Here is a 15,524-nt window from a genome sequence, read left to right on the forward strand (position 1 = left end):
ACTTAGTACCACATTCATCTGCATCAACACGCGTTGACTCATTCTATTGTATGTTTACTTATTTACTTGTGAACTAGAATAAATAGGAAGGTATTTTTAAGCTCTGGTATGTTTTTAGAGCAAAAGAGCAGCTTATGTAAGGACAATTTATAGTTTGTTTTTGAAGTAGACAATAAATTAACTAAACATAACCCAACTTTATTACTCTTATAATTTCATAAATTAGCTAGGCATTTAATTTACCAATTTCAGCTATGAAGCTTAATAAATTTAAGAATTAATTAACCTATTATTTGAGCCCTTCAAAATTATAGTTTATAATTCAAAACTCACTATTGCGTCTCGAGCGCAAAATAAAATATATATCCAGTGCATAAACACACATATAAAATAGAACAATAACACAGGGAAAGATAACAATCTGGACGGTAAACTGAATCAAAACAGCATTACCGCTAAAAGAGTAGGCACTGACACAGGTCAATACAATGATTCTAGCCAAAGATATACAAATAGATAGATGACACAAGCGCTTAAACATACATACACACATAATTATCGAATCCAAATCGATTCTGGAGAAGATGGAGCCAACAATAACGAGGGGAAAACGTTTCATTCAACTTCTATTAGTTATGTTGCATTTATTCATAAAATATAGTTATGTAGACTGGAATTATGTGCATTAGTTTGTATACTAACTGCGATACTTTTCTTCGTGAGAACACTTGCACATCCAGGAACTGGATGTGTATATCCATGATTCAATATTGGTTAGGTTCTCCTGTAAACGTTGCGGAGGTCAGGTACGAGTAAGAGTCGCTTATGCACTCTTCAGAGAGGTACTGAATGACTGAAGATGCTGCAGGGACTTTCGCTAGGAGGATAAATTAATGATTTAATGTATTTTTGTTATGAACAACGGATTGCTGCCACTATGGGGTAAGTTATGTCAAACCAGTTTTCGTATAAACTACACATGTGGGAACATCTCTTTTGTCTATATACCTAGATGATACATGACCCAATGACAATACCAGCTAGCGATTATTCAATTGCCAAGGCCGTGTCGTATGAAGTTAATGATGGACCGTGGGTGTTCGCGGTCACCTATATATAAAGCTGTTTAAGTTAACTGGAGCAGTGACTGCAGAGATGAATCGTGTGGTGCTAGTGATTGCTGTTGCCTTGTTGGTGAGGGGTGACGCCGCGCCTAAGGATGACCGTGAGTTAAAAAATTTCCATTTTGATAACAATAGAATATTGAGAGAAATAACTATCTAGGAAGATGATCATATTTTCATTGAATTATATTCGAAAGACTATCTTAAATCTGTTAACCAGAAGATATAAAAATTTTGGTTACATTCACAACAGTTTTTCCGTAAAGAAATAATACTTAGATAGACTTTTTCACTTAACGTGGAATAATAGGATAAGTTATTTAAGCCTTAAATTTGAATTTATTATTATTTATTGCTTAATTTTTTTAAAAAGATAGGAACCTAATCAATAATATTTCATAACTACTGAATGAGTCTATACTATTAATGAGGACTTCAAAGTCAAGAAGTCAATTTTACTGTAGTTACGGCAGCGCTTTAAACTACCTAAATATTGTAATCTTTAAAATTAATACTACAGTCTCCATGGACAGTTGGGTCCATTATGATTCCAGGCACAAAATTATTGCCCTACCATTCCGTGGTAGCCTAAAGACGGACATTAATAACTCGAATCAGGAGAGATGCCAAATTGCCTCAATTATAAGCGGACTTTATGCTAAGTCAATTGCTGATTTGAGATAGGCTCTCTCGACGTTACTTAGGAGTTAAATATTCCTAACAGATGTCTAATTAAGTTTCAGTTTTGAATGTAGCCAAATTGAGATGTGTCAAGTACTTATTTACTTAGGAGTTTAATATGTAGTTGACAGAGAGTCATATTCGTAGCACTTATATGAATATCGCAAAAGTGAATGAGAAGATTTTTAAAGAGATTTATTGTTCCTATATTAATTGAGTAATTTAATCTAATACGAGTATAAAAGAGATAAATGATCCTATACTCAACCTTGGATGCCAAAGGAGACATTTCAGACTTATTGAGTCTGAAATGTCTCCTTTGTTCAATTATTTCTGGGGTACTATTTCGGAGTTTTGATATCAGGAGGCAGGTGACGTAGCATGTAAAATCAAATAAATCATGAATCTTTGGATGACAGACAGCAATCAGTATTCAATTAAAGCTGTCGGAACATATCACCAATTATTTGTTTCGATGCAGGCCAATAAATCATTTTGCAGCAGCACATTCACCCCATTAACTTAGCTCAAGCGTAATATTCGCTTAATTTGGCATTCATGATTATATTATAAATAGGATTTTTTGTCACGAATTTCTTTGCTTTGTGACTTGTGCTTTACTAGTTAAAAAATCTGTTGTTTCTTAGATCAGTTTATTTACACAAAAGGTTACTGACATATCTGTCTACGCTCATCCAAAATTCGTAAAAATTTTTCACGGAATTTTTCTCACAGATAAATCTATTTCCCCGTGTAGACAGTATTTACGCATAATTTGAAGAAATTTTGTCAGTAAAATGTTAACTGGATCCCGGTTTTTTTTTCAATTCCTTCTTACGATTTAATTTTCAGTCCATTAATAGTTCGGGGAACAAAATATTATTTTTATCTGCCCAGTATTATACACTTCATTTAAAGAAATTAAAGAAGTAAAAATGCACGGGTAAAATGTTAACAGGATCCAGGGACTTTATAATTATTCTGTAAAAAGTTAACAGAGATTAAAAATTTTTGATTTCTCTGTTCTATTTCTTAAATTCATGTTCAAACTGTTTGTTTTCTTCTGGCGTCGCCAAGTTGTACAACATCAATTTGCAGATCTCGAAAGCCGCCAATGGATTCCCGGCTGATTTAAACTCCGAATCAAAAGTTTCCAGTCCATCAAGGGAGGCTCAACTTGAGATCGATGCGCGCGACGTTCAGACTATAAATAAAGTCGGCGTTTCCACCGAAGATGTCGGCTGGTTCCTCTTTATACCCTTTTTCGTCTCTAATTTGTCCAAATTTATTTATGAATAAATAAGCATTTATTTCTCGGATTCTAATTCTCAGATGTTTAAACACCCAGATACACGCTCTTATCCCTTACGTGTTAGACAAAGCCAATGTTCACAAAACTCAAAGTTCACATTGGATGGCTTAATGATGGCAGATTGTTATCCTCTCTAGCAGATTATTAAAGTTGATCAAGGGTAAAAGCTAATTTGAGATACTGTTTTTTTTTAATAATCCACTTTGACTTTAATGAATATTGGCTGTCTACCATGTAAGGGATAAGTATGGTGGTACTATGTAAGTGAAATATACCTACGTTATATTATTTACACATACAAAATTTATTAAAAAAACTAACATATTTATTTTATAAAAGTGAGACCAGCACAACTGACTGTATTGAACTAACTCATTGTAATCATTTAAATCAAACTTGGTAAATAAAGTATTCATGATTCTCAAACAGTGCTATTAAAATATGTATAACATCTAAATGATCCGACTCAAACCAAGAAGGACCAAAGGGAAAGCTTGTGAATACTTTGGGAGGTTACTTGGAAAACAACTAGAGTACATTTGCGATACGAAAGGGAAAATAAAACGTATTTTTTCGCGCCACTCCGGCTATAAAGCCTTTGAAAATACATTGAATTTTTGTAAATTTATGTCGTGGTGGAATGGAAGATTTTTCATGAGATAAAAATGGAAAAAAAAAATTACAATTAGGTACATTCATTTAAGATACGCTGACTTCATTATCTCCATAACTTGGGAATGCGATGTCTAGGCAGACAAATAAAGATTTTTTTACATCACGAACTTTGTACTGATTGACCCTATATTGACTCTATAAAGTTACAATGGAACTTCAACGATTTCATGAGATTCTCTATGCTTCAGGCATAATTAGTTAAATGGTATAATGATCGAATAATCTGTCTATATCACCTATGTTGTAATTTAACATTCTTGTAATTTACAATTTAAGAGTCTTAAACGTTTTACCATAATTCGATTCGTTTCATCATCAACTGTATCTATATCTATATCTGAATCTTCACTTCCTTTACGTTTGACTAGCGAACCACTTTTAAACAATTGTTAGCAGCCTCAGCCTACTAACAAATGTTAATAGCTGCAGTATAGTTTGTTCCGCCGCTTCTTCTACACATGCGCTTTGGAAGCGGTAGAAGTTATAATTAGATATAAGTGACGTGACGTTAATAAGTGACACCTTGTATCCAATTTTGAAAATAAATCTATTCTATTCTAGCCTCAAAAACAAACTGCATGTATTGTACCATACCAAGCAATATCATGCCGACTTCGAGAAGGGTTGGAAGCCCCGGGCGGCGAAACCCGGGGAAAAAATGTAGGTTTGGGGCCTAACGCGAAACAAATTGCTTTGGACCCGGAGGTTTTACGAGCAAAACCCAGCGGTAATGTTGTTCAACATCAAGTTTACCTTTTCTTACTCATATACTTATAACTACAGTCAATATGGCTATCACTTATGCTTAGGTACCGGCACAAGACCAATACCAATAACAAATTACTTAAGGAAATTTTTCAAAATAATTGTGCGGCTCTGTTATCAGAAAATTCTTTGTACTTACGATATACTTAAAATATAAACGTGCCAATAGTTTGTTGATACAGTCATAGGAATAGTAAGCTATATCTTATCTACTTTTTTGTAGGCTCAGTGAAATAATTTTTTACATTTCATAATCTATACAAATATTAATAGATCAGCTTAACCAAACTCTTTTCCACTAAAATTCCGTCGACATCTTACTGGTACATCAATTTCTGCAGAAGTGTGTTCTAGAAATTGTGCAATCTTCTGATCTCATCAAACTTTATAACCTGAGTACAACGGGAGCTAGGACTACATATCTTGGCTGGAACCTGTTCCCCCCTGATGGCCATATAATTGATTCTTCAATGCCGCCATCCCATTTTTTCATCCTGTGTCTCAAAATAACGAATATTTAGAAGTACAATAACACAAAAATAAGAATTGAATATCTACCCAAATGTTTATATTTCATACCTTAATTTATGAGAGTTGATTATATGGATCTAATGTACTGTAGGTACATACTATATCTTAAGTTTATCTCGTTGCAAAATTATTATGAAAGCTACCCGTTCCTAAGTATGTACCTATAATAAATTCAGCAACATTGATTTACTATTGACAGAAATAAATGACAAACTTATGATTTATAAGTATAGATATAAATAAATAAAAATATTTGAAGTTCTCTTTTTGTAATAAGGGTTATTCCTTACTTTCAATATTTTGTAGTTTTAATTTATAGTGTTCCGTATAAATGCATCACTGGCGTGTCCGTCTGAGAATTCTTATGTAATTACAGAACAAAATAAAAGATAATTTGACCAACTAATAAGAGGGTATCAGATTTTTTTATATAAAGAAATTTACAAGAAATGCTTGGTTCATTAAATGAATATTATGAGTGTGGTGAAGAAAGAAGGGAAAAAGAAGTGATTCGAAATTATTTATTCTTGAATTTGTATATGACTCGGTTATAAGCTGTACTTTGTTCATAATAAGCTGTAGATAGTGGATGTTGCCCTAACAAGAAGTATCCCAAGTGAGAAGTGGCTATAATGAGAAGTAGTCCATTAGCGAGTTGGTTGCCATAATGAGAATTAGTCCTAATGCGCCTAAACGACTCTATCTTATTCTCGGTTAAACACCCTTAAACTCATGCAATCTGCATACACCAGCCCTCTTGTATTTTGATGCATGCGTTTTTACTCGACTGCAAACGAAGGGTTATGTTTTTGCGCGTATCTTGTCTTCCTATGACAAGCATGACATGATTCTATTTTTAACTGTTGTTGTAAGTACTACACTTTACAACACATTTAAACATAAACTTAAATTAAGTCATGCCTCTTTCCTGAGACTTCATCTTTCCATTTACCGTTTCTTAACATGCTTATAATGACTTTATAATTTACTTTCAAATTCTAGAGTTGTTTGTTAGAATAAAGAATAAATATACAATCAGGCACGCAGATAAAGTTATTGTCTCTGTGTAAACAAATTCATCAAAGTCGTATAACTGACAGAGGCTGATTGCTGTTATTATTACGGTTTGTTCCAACTTAATGAGTGGACCGTACCCAATTGGTTTTCGGTTTAATAAAACTTATTTTATGTTAGACTGAATAATTGTACGAAAAACAGAATGATTTTATAAACATAATTTGTGACGTTTAGGTAAAACGAGAGTGATGAGAGATCATTTAAAAAAAATCATAGAATCATGACAACCTTTATTAAGACTTGTTAAACATTTTTTTAGAAGGGCGTGGGTTTAGCTATAGACACGATCCAACAAGCAGCCGCCTGCTGATAGCGAGCCACTTAACTTGGTGAGCGCTGAAGTAGACCAAAGGAGCAGAAACCGGGGCGCCCGAGCGGTAAAGGGCGGCACGACGTCACAATTATTTTAAAGGCTTCTAACTTAGGTATTTATAAGAAAATAAGTATATATGTACATATTTTAAACACAAGTTAAAGTATCCTTTTATTTGGAAAAACGGAAACTGTCGAAGAATTGATTCTGTTGTTATAAGTACTAAAATTAAGCACGCTTACACTGTGCCCATGTATCTCACACTATACATACATTATGTATAGTTCGGGCACATGAAAACGCACCCACATGCTTAATTTAACTACTCAGTCTTCCTTAACTAGGTATACAAAGGGCAAGCCCCAGACATAATGTGAGACTAACTTATTAGCTGTCCTTAGATAAATTAGGTACTACGAGTATAATCAAGTTAGAAAGGGTACTGATAGGAGTTTGTGGTCGCCCTGAAAGGTGTCTGGCGAATTTAATCAGTAGCAAGACACCTTTATGAATTTAAATTAGTCTGTAGTAAGACTACAAGAATAGAATGAATAATATGTTTAGGTAAATTTTTGAAGTAATTAGACTTGGAGGAGTAAAGTTTTAATTTCCTTGACAACTTCTGTATTGTTACTCTATTAATTATTAGACTGTAATCATTATCTCCGTACGTCATTATATTATTCCTTATGTAAAGTGAAGTAAGAAAGAAGCAAATATTATTATATTAAATAATCTTTTAAGAGAATGCCTTGTGGCACCTGTTGTACATTTTACGTGCATAAAGTTTAAATGAATAAATAACCTAATTAAAAGAAAATATTGGCGATTAAAATTTATCTTTTATCAATCCTATTTTCAATTCATAAAAAACACATTCCACTCAGATATAAATTTCTTAAGTGTTTACAATTTAACCTTTCATTTTGTGTTGTGATTATAAGGCGTCATTTACTATATTATGCTATATGTATATAAGTATATTTTTATGCAAAATTTTTATACTGTTGAAAATATGCCTAGTATTTTTTTATTCAAAGATACATTGAAAATGTAGAGCAACGCCATACTTACAAAAGTTAATGACTTTTACACCATAAAAATAAAACGGTTATACTCAAAATAAACAAATTCGTTAATCCCATTCGACCCACTTAGGAAAAAATCGTGTATGTTATTAATCGCGGGAAGGGCCAGGTAGGAAGTTTTTTATAACGTGGTCAGATGCGATCGGGACTTAACCCATCTCATAAATAATGACCATAGCGTGGAAATAAGGTTTTTAGATTAATATAACAGTTAATTATCTTTTATGATACGAATCAAAACCGAAATCGTTATTTCGTTTCTAAATAAAAAAAATATGGTAGGTACATTTTGTATGTTCTTCATCACAACAAAACATGTGTTTTGACCTAGGAAACATCTGACCTCTCAAAGGTTATATTCAAATTGTCAAAAAGAATCACTAATCATACTTTACGTTGCCAATTAAGAAAAAAAATTAAACAATATTTCATAAAGCCCAAATACTTACCTATAGAATCGAAATATCTAAATCATCAATTTGTATCCGAAAGCTATTTACATAAGCTCTTATCACTATGGCCAATCCAAAACAATAAATAAAGAAATCTCAGCCCTAGGCGGAATTTATTGCCAATGGGACATTTAGGCTCATATTCGGGTCACGTACATCCTAATACTGGTAATGCGAGTGACCCAAGCTTAGGGTTAAAGTAAATTTAAATCGAATGCCTGAATTGATTAATACCCAAACTGAATAAAACTGTCCTAACTATCAAGTTATTTTGATTTTTTAGGATAATTTCATGATAGGACAAAACTTGTAACGAGAATGATTTCGTAATTTGATGAACATTAGGCTTTATTTTCTAACAATTGTATAAAAAGAAACATCCATTGATTAACCACTAATTTGGCACGTCGTATCGCATTGAAATACCTCTATAAAGCAAAGAATTTTAATTAAGTTGCGGCCTCAGCTCGCCTGGAGAGGAACCTAGATGTGTGTGATTACTAATTACTAATCAAAACAAAGGCACACAGATTCAACATTATCGCATACATACATACATATAATCACGTTTATATCCATTGCGGAGTAGACAGAGCCGACAGTCTTAAAAAGAGTAATAGGCCACGTTCGGCTGCTTGCCTTAATGATAGAATTGAGATTCAAATAGTGACAGGTTGCTAGCCTGACGCCATAAGGAAGAATCCCAAGTTTATAAACCTATCCCTTAGTCTCCTTCTACGACATCCACGGGAAAGAGATGGAGTGGTCCTATTTTTTTCCTATTGGTGCCGGGAACCACACGCCACTCGGGTACCGTCATAAATTAGCTAATCTTTAAAATCGCAACCGAATCAGACCCATTCACACCCGACAGAGTTTAATTCCTGGCATGGCGATAAATTTTACAAATTTTAATCCTTTTATCTCGCTCGCCCGTTGCCCTTTGTTGAACAGTTCAAAAGGAAATAGGGTTTGGGATTAGACACTGGACTGGGCTAATGTTTTAGACTCGGAATGTGTTAAATGTGATTAAGAAGAACCATTGAACTGGTAATTGGATTTGCTACAGCCTCATGTGGAGTTTGCGACAGAGCAAATGGACTTTTGTCTTTGCTGAAATGAAAAGACTGTATTTTCGTAAGTACCTACCTACAACTATTTTCAGATACATTAAACGCGCACGTTACGTATATCTTTATTTTATCTCGGACGTTTCTTAATAATAAAATGCAACGCGACAGTTTAAAATCAGTTTTGTACAAGTTAGTGTAAGTATAAAATAATTATTGTTTAGGCACAAATCAATTTTTTATATTTATGTTTACATGTCTATAACTTTACCGCGACTTTATCGCTGAAACGATCTTAAAATGGAGATAGTTTTAGACTTGATATAAACTTTGATACATTCAATATTGCAATACTTGTGAAATATTGTTTCACCTTAAAGGTACCTGCTATCTCTGACACTTCATAGAAGAATTAATCTAACAATTTTATTAATTCACTTAAATCACATCTTTATCTCATACGGAGTAGACAGAGCATTCCAAAAGCTAAGTTACGAATTCATATTACACTCATAAAGTTGTAAGTTACATGCAATTATCTCATCAAAACCGTCGTAAAAATGTTATGAACGACGTTTATTCCAATCGTCACGCATACAGCCCGCTATAAACGCATTATTTATGGTTATGACCGAGCCCGCTGCGAACAATGTTAACTGACTGACTAACTTTGATAGTACAAAGAAAGGAAGCAGGCATATGAGTTTAAACATAATAATAACGAATATTATAAATGAATGCCCAAGATGCCAAAAAGTACCTCAAATTTTAATAATATTTATTTAGCAAACAGATTTCTGTGACACCGACAGGTGAAACCAATGGAATGCAAGAATTTATTAAACAAGTTGGTATTTTAAGAATTAAATATTTACATACATCACGCCTATTTCCCGGCAGATTAGGCAGAGACTACATATTTCCACTTGCCACGATCCCTGCATACTTGTTTCGCTTCATCGACATTAATAACCCTCTTCACGCAATCTCTTTTTAATCCTTGCAGGAAATCAGCTTATGCATAAAATTTCTTACAATTTCGGATAGCTCACTAATACTACCGAGAATCGAGAAACGTTGCAATAAATTTTCTTATTTTTATATAATATTTTATTATCTATTATTTATCTATTCGATTTGAATTATGGTGCACTCCAGTGAGATGAAGTTAGATGATCAGTTCCCTTATTCGTTCTTCTTCTATTATCGGCTCTATTTAAATTCAAACGCTCCCAAATTATCAAAAGGAACCTTATCCAAAAAAAAATTAAGGATAACCTCATTCTGATGATTAACGTAGTAAATTTACATGAAAACTGAAAATAACAGAAATTACATTTGGCTTGTTGATTTTGTTTTCCATTGTTCTCATATCGCATTCGTAACGTAACGAATGCATAAAGTAACAGACGAACAGATGGAATTTCAGATTACGTGAAAATGAATTTAACTTTTCAGCTACCGTAATGTCACTGAGAATATGCTTTGATCATTCGCCAAAATTCGTTTTTTGCTTATCAAATTCAAGACTAGACACGGTATGGGAGTAGTGTGTCTTGTGGTTTCCGGCATACTGGTGTTGATTTCTTTCTTGTCGTAAGAGACGGAGAGGATAAGCACTTTCTTCTACATTTACATACATATAAACACATCTATATACCTTGCGGAGTAGACAGAGCCTGAAAGGCCACGTTCAGCTATATATGACCTAATGATGATTCTGCTGTTAACAGGGCCGTTAATCAAATTTGAGCAAGTCCTGGCGAAAGATCAGATCAAAGTACCCTAAACTAACGAACCCTATGGTTTAGAGTTGGGTGCCGTGTGGTTCCCGGCACTTTGGAATATGATCTCCTTTCCGTGGACGAGACGGGATGAGAGAGAACAAGCACTTTCAACAAGTCATGTTCTCCTGTCGGTAGGGTTCTGCAGGTCAGATTAGATTACTTCTATCATTTAACTAAGGCTGGTTTAAACTTAAATGTGGTTTCCTAGGCAGGTGGAAACCGCGACAAAGCCCAGGGGTATAATGATACACTGTTCCTTCGCGATTATCCATAAAACGTTCCAGTTAGTGCATGCAAAATTCATAATATTACAAGCACTTATAGATAACGAGAAAAATCTACATTGAAAACCACGAAGCGGAAAATTGTCGCGAGCAATGAAAATAAATAATATCACTAGCAGACACAAGCAAAATACAGTCGTGTTACAGCAACATTAAGTCATTCTATACGCCACATATTTGTTTTCCTGAACATTGTGGCGCCCGGGGTTCGCCAATGACCACCTATAGGATAGCAAAAAATCTACTCTTTTTCTCTCTCTGAATTTATAGGATAACTAAAAGCCGTAAAAAATAAGGGTCAAATGTACTAACATCTAACGGATAACTTCCTTCTCAAAGTGTCCATCGATTCGTATTGGTAATGTGTTGATTACAAGCAAGCAGATTATGCAAAATAAAAAGCTCCATTATGCTTATGATAACAATATCTTAGATCTATTGTGCCATCCAGATTAACGTGGTCTTTCCTATAAGCAGACTATTTTGGCTCTGTCCACGCCACGTGCTTGAAACGATAATCCAATGTAGTTCTGTAATCCTTTAATGTCAATGTTATCCTTCTTTGATAGTTGCATATCTATGCATTGTGTATCGCTTATGTGAAATCTCATTTTGCAAAATGTTTATAATCAATTGAGACGTAATAGATAAAACCAGATATTTATGAAAACAAAAAAAGGCTATCTACTCTGACAGAAAACAACTCGCAATAAATTAATTTGTGCGAACGAACAAAAAAATTAATATTCGGAAAGCATCGTGAATATTGCAATCAGATGAGTTTTCGCACGGATAAAACATGATTTTCCGTACTTAATCAAATGTAGCAGACGATCCCTAAGGTGGGGGGTTTTAATTTAAAATCCATTTACAAATACAAACGACCCCCCAGAAGGGGCGCGCCCCTTAGCTCTCTCGAACTATAAAATATGTGGATGAATATTTTATTCCTGGAGTTCCAACTTTAAATTGATTTGGATAGGGCTAAGGATGTTTAAGTGGGATAACTTTGCGAGACAATGAATGTAATAGGTACGCACTTACTGATATTAAATTTTTATTGTGAATGTGATCTAAGTCACATTTACAATAAGGACTTAAACATAGTGGAAAAAGCCTGATATCTTTGTATATTAACACAAAGATACGATTGTACTAGGCCTCTGACTCCAGGCTCCACTTATTTCAAGCTCTACATTCATTATATCTTTTCTATGATTGTATTAAGACTATTCAGTTCTCGTATCCACTAAGGCAGCATGCTAGCTTATTTTCACCATCTGAATCTTTGTCCGCTTAGAATAGTTAATACAAGCTTTGTTCCATATTACGATCCGTGAACATGATTTTCACATTTTTCAATAAGGCCTTTTCTTCACTACACTTCGGCCTTAAAAGAAAAAAGTAACTTTCGCATTACAGCCTTTAGGTACAAGGGTAGTAGTTTATTTTTTGATACACCGCCCCCCAAACGTCACTTGTGTAGGATGTGTAGGATATCACAATCCTTGCCTAAATGACACAACGGATGACATGGGGTAATATCTGATCTGAGGGGAGAGACACAGCCACATGTCGCAGACAGACTAACGGATAATTCATTTGATACTATTGTTATTTCTAGCGTTCTAAGTCAATGAACTTTATATCCTGGTAAATACAATTTCCTCCTACTTACTTATTACTACCTACTTATTTCCTCAAGTTTCCCAACGATGAAAACGTGGCAAATGGAGATTAATTATGCTTTTAACAAGGGGGTAGGTATGCATGTTTGTGTTTCTATGCATTGGGCTTAGCTGTGTATATGAAGTACATACCTGGCGCAATAGATATTAAAACCATTAACTAAAATCTTTTTTCAAAAATTCCACAATACATTCATACGTACATATATCCCTTATGTGAGGTAGACAGAGCCAACAGTTTTTTAAAGGCTGATAGACCGCATTCAGCTGTTTTGTATAATGATAGAAATCCCACAAGTATAGGAAAACAAATTTTATACGACAAACTAAGGTCGTTGGCTCTGTTTGCGCCGTACGGGATAATGATGTAATTATATGTACTTATGTGCGTAGATATGCAATGCGGAAACTAATATGCGGTCAAAAGCCAGTGGCTAATATGAGGAGTTCAAAGTGTAAAAAAGAGATGATACATAGTTTTAATTATTGATTGAATGTAATTGCAAGTAAGTACTGTGCAGTGCAGTTTGATACCGTTTTTTTTGCACTGACGCTTTGGAAGCGGTAGTAAACTTAAAGTTTTAAGTTATTTATTTGACGTCAACCAATGTTGTGAAAACAAAAGATATAACAATTATTAAGTTACATGAAGTGGCCAGTGATAATGAATAAAAGTTTTGCATAGAATTTAAATTAATTATAAAAATAGTAGAAAATGAGTCTCACCCGACAACAAGGGTAGGTTGGTAATAAAATAGATTTATTCATAGGAACGATAAACTAACTGGATAATTAGTTTGGCAAAGCAAGAACTTTTCCGATTCCGCCGCCCGCCGGAACCCCGGTACGGAGACGTAATAAACCTGACAGTCTGACAAATAGCCATTCGCCATATCCCCCATTTTACACGACTGCCAAAAAAGGAGTGTTATGGTTTTAAGATTTTTACATATATTTTTGGATTTAACAGACCACGTAGGTACTTGATTCAAATAATAATGAAAGATTAATACAACATGGGTGGTGGTAGGAATTAGGGATAGACTATATTAAATTAAAATCCTTTCCTGACCCAACTCTAATTCATCCTCCTGGCTTTAGTCCCGGCCCATCCTCACCACTCTGGAGAGAAGCCCAGGGTTAACTTTGACCATGGATCCTGGATCGCGTGAGTCAGGTTTTTACACGAAGCGACTACCGTCTGACCTCTGCGACTTTGTCTGACCTAACCGTTTACTGCAAAATCAAAAACTCTTCATTTTCACTCATTTTTAACTTGTAATCAAAATACATACTTAGTGACACAACAAAATTAAAATTTACAAATTCAAAAATTATGATAACGATTCTAAAACAAGTTATAAAAACATTCTCCGATCATAATAAACACCTTTCACGTCAATTCAATTAATTTATTTGTCCCCAATTCAAATACCGAGTTATCTGTGACTGGCATTCCAAATGATGGTTTCACGCTTAATAATGCAACTACATATCAATCATGAACCAATATGGGTAAGGTTCTTCTGCAAAGGTTGCGGAGGTCAGACGGGAGTCGCTTCGTGTGAAAACCTGACTCACTCACAAGATCATAGTCAAAGATGCAATCCGAGCTCCTATTGAGAATTGAGGATGTAACTGGGATTCACGACGGGAGGAAGAATATGTAGGTACGTATTCTAACAACATCGGAAACATTCATAAACTTGATATAAGTTTCGTGGAAATCTTTTGTTAACATCTGGTGAAATAAATGCACTGAATATATAATAGAATGACTCTTAAAGTAATTTGAACAGGTTGAATTATTAATATACAAATCTACAACATGAACGCTAAAACATCAAACTTCTGCAATGCCACAGAACATATAAAATAGTGCCTACTAGACGTAGTGATACTTAAAAGTAGAAAAAGAAAAGGATGATTCACATCAATCTAAGTAACTGTCGGCGACTTGGTGAACTTTGGGCGTAAATTAACTTAATCTCGTTAAGTTTTAACGACCTGTCCCGCTTAACTCGCCAAAAGGAACAACGGTAGCTTATTCTGAGAAGCTATTCAAAAACATGTTGTGTTCCAACCAATAATACAGATTCAAAATTAGTTAGGTATCTAACAAAAGTTTACATAAAAACGTACCTACCTACGTAGATAATTCAACTGCAAGTGTAGCTACTGGTATAGTAGTAGCAACTAACTTAAACAACAACCGATGATAACGCCAAGGGCTTTTTCACATTTTCTCTTGACCAACAACATTTTTTATTACATAAGAGTAAGCTTTTGAGGAAATTACATACATACATACAAATGATCACGTCTATATCCCTTGCGGGGTAGACGGAGCCAACAGTCTTCATAAGACTGATAGACCACGTTCAGCTGTTTGGCTTAATGATAGAATTGAGATTCAAATTGTGGCAGGTTGCTAGCCCATCGCAAAAAAAAGTATCCCAAGTTCATAAGCCTATCTCTTAGTCACCTTTTACCACCATCTAAGGGAAAAAGATGGAATGGTCCAGGTGGTCCTATTCTTTTTTTATATTGGTGCCCGAATAACACGGCACTAAAAGCACTAAACTTAGTTTGAAGTAATTTATTCGAATTCAACCAAAGATGTGAAACCAAGAGATTAACACTTATTATAGTGTATAGAAGTGATTTCCAAAATGTC

General features: G+C 34.3%; 1 protein-coding gene across 1 annotated transcript in view; it reads left to right on the forward strand.

The window, feature by feature from the left end:
• The first annotated feature begins 1,161 nt into the window (after positions 1 to 1,161).
• LOC106139431 (calcyphosin-like protein) overlaps positions 1,162 to 15,524 on the forward strand; it is a 41,742-nt gene continuing 27,379 nt past the window's right edge. Inside the window, exon 1 of the mRNA XM_013340874.2 lies at positions 1,162 to 1,225. The gene's annotated coding sequence lies outside the window, so the exon portion shown is untranslated. The remainder of the gene's footprint in view (positions 1,226 to 15,524) is intronic.

The sequence above is a fragment of the Amyelois transitella genome, chromosome 7 (genome assembly GCF_032362555.1).
Source record: "Amyelois transitella isolate CPQ chromosome 7, ilAmyTran1.1, whole genome shotgun sequence".
Classification (NCBI taxonomy): Eukaryota; Metazoa; Arthropoda; class Insecta; order Lepidoptera; family Pyralidae; genus Amyelois; species Amyelois transitella.